Raw genomic sequence first — 8,235 nt, 5'->3', positions numbered from 1 at the left:
GTACGTCTTCAATAATACCCCTAGGAAATCTAATGGTTCTATCTACTAATTGTATACTCATCATTGTTTGTTTGGGTTTCCCAATACCTAATTGTTTAAACATTTTATAGGGCATGACGTTAATACTAGCCCCTAAATCAGCCAAAACATTATTAACATTTAAACTTCCAATTAAACAAGGAATAGTAAAACTCTCTGAATCTTTCAATTTGTTGGGTAGTTTATTTTGCAATATGGCCGAGCAAACTTCATTTAGTTCCACATGCGACAAATCATCTAACTTTCATTTTTTTGCCAAAAGCTCCTTTAAAAATTTAACGGAATTGGGCATCTGCAAAATAGCTTAAATAAACAGTAAGTTAATATGTAATTTTTTTCAGAAGCTTAAGAAATTTACCAAATTGTTCGTTCGTGTGGTCTTTCTTTGTCGCCTTAGGATATGGCACTCGAGGTTTATAATCTTTACTGACTGATTTTTGTTCATTCTGGCTTACCTCGACCTTACTATTACTTACCACAATTTCTTGCCTTGGTTCTGATTCAAATTCAACTAACACTTCTTCATCACAAATAGTAATTGCATGAAGTTGCTATCTTGGGTTAGTTTCGGTATTGCTAGGCAAACTACCTTGTGGCCATTCTGAAATCAAGTTTGCAAGTTGACCGATTTGGTTCTCGAGTCCTTGAATCGTCGCTTGTTGATTTTTAAGTGTTGTTTCAGTGTTTTGGAAGCGGGTTTCTGACACCGAGATAAAGTCCGTCAACAACTCCTCAAGGTTCGACTTTTTCTCTTGTTGGTAAGGTTGTTGAAAGCCTGGAGGGGGTTGTGCTATTTGATTTCCTTGACCACCACAAGAGAAATTGGGATGGTTCCTCCAACCTGCATTATAGGTGCTACTGTAAGGATTATTTTGAGGCTTAGAATTATTGCCCATATAGTTGATTTGTTCATTCTCTGTACTAGGACCGCAGGGTGAATATTCTGGATTGGTCATTCCTCCTCCATTCGTATTGCACTGCATCACCGGATGTACCTGCATAAAACCATATAAACCATCAATTTTTTTGATTGAAAAGTTCTACCTGATTCGGTAACATGGTGACAGCATCTAAGTTAAAAACACCGACTGCTTTCATCAGCTTTGTCCTCATGACTTGCCATTGGTAATTATTCAGTGCCACCTCCTTTATAAACTCATAAGCCGTTTTAGGTGTTTTATTGTTTAGAGTACCACCGGCTTCTGCATCGATCAACTACCTAGTTGAGGGATTCAAACCGTTGTAGAAAGTTTGAACCTGTAGCCATACAGGTAACCCTTTATGAGGACACCTTCTAAATAAATCCTTATACCTCTCCCATGCATCATATAGGGTCTCTAAGTCAATCTGAACGAAGGAAGAGATATCATTCCTTAACTTGGTTGTCTTAGCTAGAGAGAAATACTCCAGTAGGAATTTTTCAGTCATTTGAATCCATGTGGTAAAAGAACCTCAAGGTAAAGAATTTAAACATTGTTTGGCTTTGTTCCTCAAAGAGAAAGGAAACAATTGTATGCGAATGGCATCGTAAGAAACGTCGTTTATCTTGAAAGTATCACAAACTTCCAAAAAATTAACCAAATGAGTATTTGGATCTTCGTCTTGCAAACCATCGAACTGAACAAATTGTTGTATCATTTGAATAGTGTTCGGCTTCAGTTCGAAATTATTCACAACAATTGTAGGTCTCACAATACTCAATTCAGCCCCAGTTAGAGTGGGCTTGGCATAATCGTATATAGTACGAGGAGCAGGATCTAGATTTGCAGCAACTGCAGGAGGTAGTTGATTATTCTAATTATCACCCATCTCCTCGGTAATAATGATAACGCCCTCTTGCTCGTCTACTATACTTTGTCGACTCTGCCTTGCTTCTCTATGATTTCTACGAGTTGTACTTGCAATTTCACTGTCAAATAATAGTGGCCTCGACGGGTTTCTTCTAGTCATAAACTAAAGGAACCTAACAGAAGCAAATAAAAGAAAAATTAGAAAAAAAAATCAAACTAAAAACAAAAAGAAAATGCAATAAAAATAAATGGATAAATTAATAAAAATCATGTGTTCCTAATATTTTACACCTCGGCAATGGCGTCAAAACTTTGATAGTCACTAAACTAACTATAATTAAGACAAAAGGAAGCACACCTATCGAACAATAGTATAGTTATGGTGAGTTGGGAATATCGTATCCACGAGGACTAAAAGTACTAGTAATTATCGCTTTTCTATTATTTAGCCAATAAATTGAAGTGATGGTTTTTAATCTAAATTTACTAATATAATTTAACTACGAATGCAACAGAGACTGAAATGGGAAAATAATCGAGGACAACCAATGAGAAAGACAATACCCAGGAAAGAATCTACCTAGACTTCACCTATTATTCTAAATTTAAATTAAACGATTTATTCACTTGTGTCTTGATCCGTAGAAATCCCTAAATTATGTTAATATCACTATCGAGAGTAAGAACAACTGAGTCTAGGTTGATTAATTGAAATCTCTTTCTAATTAAAACTACTATTGTTATATTAACTCGATCTATGTATTCCCCTATTAGATTTGACTCTAATCCGATAGATTTGTGTCGTCCTATTTCTAGGATTGCATGCAACTCCACTCAATTATGCCAGATCTACTCTTAAATAGGGACTTTTGCTCTACTGAAATAAAAGCATTAAACATGAATTAACATCCCAAAAATATTAAAACACAAAATAAACATACATAATTGAGAACAAGAATCAAATATTTATCATGTAAATCAGAAATAAAATATTAAGATTCATCATAGGTTTCATCTTCCCTAGGTATCTAGATAATATAGTTCATAATCTGAAATGAAAACATCTCAAAGTAAGAAAAACTACAAGACATAAAGAAATTCAATAAAACTTTGAAAGAAGTTAAAAGGAGATCTTCAATCTTGAAGGAGATCCGCTTCTGAGTTGGCTCCAATGGTGTTTTTCGAGTGATTTCTTCAATCTTCTTTAAGTGCTCTCTTAAATCTTCTTCTAATTGATATTTATAGACTTTAGAATGCTCAGAAAGCCTAAAAATTAGGTTTTTCTGCGTGTTTAGGAAACAAGGTGCGATATCGATATGGGCTGGCCACATGCCATGCCCAGGCCGTATGGATCTTGAAAACTACTTTATTCGTCCAGTTTTGGCTCATTTTTCACTCCTTTGGCTCCCAAATGCTCTCCTAAGTATAGAAACATGAATTTAAAGGATTAGGAGCATCAAATTTACTAATTTACATCATTAATCAACCAAAAAAGCATTAAGAATGAGATTAAAATATGTTACTTTTACAGCTTATCACATGTTTTCCAGAATCTGTATTACTCCTTCTGATTGCTAGTCCATCTAAGGATGAAACGTTGTATTCAAATTGAGATTAATGCCCAAAGCCTTATGAAGTTTACTCCAAAATCTTGATGTAAACCTCGAATCACGATAAAAAATAATAGATGTCAGAACTTCATGTAATCTTACAATCGCTGACACATGTAATTCTGCTAACCTCTCAAGTGAGTAATCTATTCTGACTGGAATAGAGTGTGTCGACTTAGCCAGTCTGTCAACAATTAGCCAGATCGAATCTTTCTTTCTCGGAGTTGCAGGCAAATCAGATAAAAAATCCATCGTGACTCGCTTCCACTTTGGCTCAGGAATCATAATAGGCTATAATAATCCCGACGGTACATAATGCTCTGCCTTTACCTGCTGACAAATAAAAAAATTAGCTACGAATTCACAAATCTCATGTTTCATACCCGACCACTAGTACATCTGTTTCAAATCACAATACATCTTCGTGCTACTAGGATGAATGAAATATGTACTAGTGTGAGCCACTAGTAGAATATCACGTTTCAAATTTAAATTATTCAGAACACAAATTCTATTGCGATAATACAATGTGCCATCATCACCAATATTGTATTAAGTAATCAAATTATCTTGAACCAAGTTTCATTTCATAATCAACTTCGGATCATCATTTTGTAACTCCCGAATTCATTATAGAAATAAGGGTTTAGTCCTAAACTCTATCAGTACAGAACCATCGCCATTCAGGGCTAAATGAGCATTCAACACTCGAAGTGCAAACAATGATGATTTTAGACTAAGTGCATCCGCAACCACATTAGCCTTTCCGAATGATAATCAATAATCAGATCTTAATCTTACAATAGCTCTAACCAATGTCGCTGTCACAGATTCAGTTCCTTCTGTGTCATTAAATACTTTAAACTTTTGTGATCAGTATACACATGACATTTCTTATCGGATATATAATGCCTCCATATCTTCAAAGTGAAAACAATCGTGGCCAACTCGTGATCGTGAGTAGGATAATTTCTTTCATGTGGTTTTAACTGTCGAGAAGCACAAGCTACTACTTTCCCTAACTGCATTAACACGCAACCCAAATCATTGAGAGCTTCTGTTAACATGTTTTTCAGCTGATCAAAACTCTTTTGACACTTATCAAACCAAACAAATTTGACATTTTTCTGTAGTAACCTGGTATAGGTAAAGTAATGATCGAGAAGTTTTTATCAAATCGCCGATAGTATTCGACTAATCGTAAGTAACTTTGAACTTCAGAAATATTTTTTGACATTTTCCAATCAACAATCACAGATACTTTATTCGAATCAACCTTGATTCCATTAGCAGATATAACATGTTCCAGAAAATCAACTTCTCATAGCCAGAATTCGCAGTTATTGAATTTCACTTATAATTGTTTTTTACACAAAATTTACATCACCACTCTTAAATGTTCTGTATGATTTGACTCGTTCAGTGAATAAATCAGGATGTCATCAATGAATACCAAAACAAATCAATCTAAATATGGCTGAAATACTCTATTCATCAAGTCCATGAATGCCGCAGGAGCACTAGTTAAACCCAATGGCATCATTAGAAATTTGTAGTGACCATATCTAGTTCTGAATGCAGTTTTCGATACATCTTGCTCCTTAACTCACAATTGATAATATCTGGATCTTAACTCGATCTTTGAAAACACTGTAGCTCCTTTTAACTGATCGATCAAATCATCAATACAAGGTAACGAGTATTTATTCTTAATGGTGGCTTTGTTCAATTGTCGATAATCTATACATAGTCTCAGTGACCTATCTTTCTTATTCATGAACAAAACTGGAACACCCCAAGGTGACACACTTGATCGAATAAATCTGCGATCTAACAACTCTTGCAACTGTACTTTTAACTCTTTCAATTCTGTAGGGGCCATCCTATTTGGCGTTATCGAAATTGGAGCTATTCCAGGTACAAGTTTAATCACAAATTCTACTTCTTGAGTCGGTGGCAACCCAAGCAGTTCCTCAGGAAAAACATCAGCATATTCTTTGACTATCAGCACTTTTTCAGTTTTTGATTCAGCCATTTTCGAATCAAGAATGTAGGCTAAATAAGCTTTACATCCCTTTTTAATGAATTTTTGAGCTGACAGTGCGGAAACTACAGTTGTAATACAATCGACCCTATTTTCCCTAACACAAATAAATTCACCATTCAGACGCTTCAAACTAACTTGTTTCCTTCGGCAACTCACTATTGAATCATGCTCAAACAACCAATCCACTCCCAAAATGAGATCAAAATCATCAAAAGGTAACAACATCAAACTAGCGGGAAAATCATAACCCCTAACTTTCAGTGGACACGATTTACAGATCTAATCAACTAAAACACACAGACCCAGTAGATTCATTACTTTGATAGTATATTCAGTGAACTCAACAGAAAAATTCTTTTTGTCTACTAATGCAGTGCATATATACGAGTGAGTTGATCTAAGATCAATCAATGCAAATACAATAATATTAAAGAGAGAAAAAGTACCAGCAATAACATCTGGGGTAGTAGCTCCCTTACGAGCTCTGATTGCATAGGCTCTACCTGGTGTTCTTGCTCCAGATCGTTCATTCATATTTCTATTCTTCCCTTGAACAAAAGTAATATTTCTACCATTTCTAAATCGCCTACCTCTCTATGAGGTTGCTTCAGGCTTGTTTATTTGATTGCCAAAATCATTTTGCCTATTTACACAATCGCGGAGGAAATATCAGTAGATCCATAATGGAAACAAGCTCCCAACTTTGATCGACATTGACCAAAATGCCTTTTGTTACAATCATCATAAACAGGAACTGTTCTCTCAACATTTCTTACACTTCCGACACTAGCTGATGGAGAATTAAAAGACTTAAAATTGCTTTACCTTGGTTTATCTCTACCAATGACTCTAAATGGGCAGTCGATCGACTTGTGTCATTTCTAAATTTCTTTGATAGACACGTTTGAGCAGACTTAAACGACCCTCTTTTGTTAAAATCTTGAAATTTCAAATCTGACTATCGTTCGCTCTTTCAAATTTATTCAATTTTCTAGGCTCGTTTAGAAAGTTCTACAAATTCCCGTAACTTTAATGCTGCTACAGACATTTGGATATCATCATTCAACCCATCTTCAAATCTAATACACATTTCTTATTCACTTGACACTATATTACGAGCATACTTGCTTAATTGTACAAATTCCCATTCATACTTAGCTATAGACATATTCCCCTATTTTAATTCAAGAAATTCTTTTTTTTCTTGTCAATAAACAACCGACTAACATACTTCTTCTTGAATTCAATCTGAAGGAAATCCCAATTAATGTGATCATTTGATGTCATCGTGCTCAAAGTGTCCCACCATAAGTACACTTCATCTTTTAACAACGACACAACATATCTCAAACAATTTTCAGGAGTGCACATCAATTCCACGAAGACTCTCTTCATATTCATTAATCAGTACTCGACTTTTGTAGGATCATCATCAACCTTGCCTCTAAATTCTTCTACTTCACATTTCTAGATTTTTTCTATGGATACTCGAGTAACTGTCACAAGTATAGGATTTTGAGGACCCAAGGGTGCTGGAGGAGGCACAATAAAGGGTGGAGGTGGCAGAGTTGCAAGATTTGTTTGCTAAAATTCATTGAACCGCTGGTTCATCATCCCGAGAAACACATTTCTCATGTCATTACCAAAGGAATGTGGAATCGACGCATTATTACTTACTTCATGATTCGAAGCTTGAACATTACTTTTAGCTTCGTTAACTACAGCTCGGTTTGACTTAGCCAACATCTTGAATCAACAAGAAAATACGATATTCGGATGGATCAAAAGCATCACACTATCATAGGGTATATGTGGTGTGTATATACTAAACTCTTCTCCACTACGTTAGTCTTAGAATCGACAAAGCTGTAGTTCTAATACCACTAAATAAAACACTCTAAACCCATCTCCATCACTAGATTAGGGTTTCAGAGTATTACCAAGCAATTCTAAACAATTTATATCAAAACTTTTCATTCATTGTTAATTAACAAAACACATTAAGAACCTATAAAAATATGCAATTTGGGCCTTAAATCAGGCCTTCAAGGCCCTCAAAATAGTTTAGAAATAATTCGTGAATAATTTGAAATAAATCTAACCTTTTAAGAAAAAGTTACAAAAATGAGAAAGTAAGGGTCACATGGCTGTGTGGCCAGGCCGTGTAACAATTAAACAAGGGACACACGACCATGTCCTAGCCCGTGTCCTTACCCATGCAACTCATTGAGTAGGGTCACACGGTCGTGTTACAGGCCGTGTGCTAGACCATGTGTGTCACACGACCGTGTGCACCAAATTTGACCCAAAAATCATGTCATTTTAAGACCAAACCATACGTATTCCACCACCACAATTATTTACACATTCAATAGACCTAGGCACTACTCCAACACACCTAAATGTACCAAATTAATCAATGTATTTCATCCAACCAACATGCCATTGAAAGGGACCACATATATAGAGTAAACATTTAGTCTAAAAAATGCTCAAAATACCTCTTTTATATGATTTTAAACAAATAAGCATTGGGGTATGATTAAAACCACTTCATTCAACAACTAAACCTCAGTGTGTTCATTTAGGCATTATATATGTATACTTTTTCCATCAATACAAAACATACCCTAAGAAAAACACACATCTCATTCATAAACTACATATATCAAAATTTCAAAACCACATATTTATCTATATATACATGCCACTACCCAAAGGATACAAAAGCTACCAACACAGATGGATA

The 8,235-nt window shown here is 35.2% G+C and overlaps 1 non-coding gene across 1 annotated transcript; it reads left to right on the top strand.

The window, feature by feature from the left end:
* Positions 1-1,312: 1,312 nt before the first annotated feature.
* Positions 1,313-1,419, top strand: LOC128032953 (small nucleolar RNA R71). The gene has a single exon (XR_008189292.1). It is a non-coding gene; the product is annotated as a small nucleolar RNA R71 (small nucleolar RNA).
* The last annotated feature ends 6,816 nt before the right edge of the window (positions 1,420-8,235 follow it).

Source organism: Gossypium raimondii, chromosome 9 (genome assembly GCF_025698545.1).
Source record: "Gossypium raimondii isolate GPD5lz chromosome 9, ASM2569854v1, whole genome shotgun sequence".
NCBI classification, from domain to species: domain Eukaryota; kingdom Viridiplantae; phylum Streptophyta; class Magnoliopsida; order Malvales; family Malvaceae; genus Gossypium; species Gossypium raimondii.
This window is presented reverse-complemented; position numbering and strand designations above follow the sequence as displayed.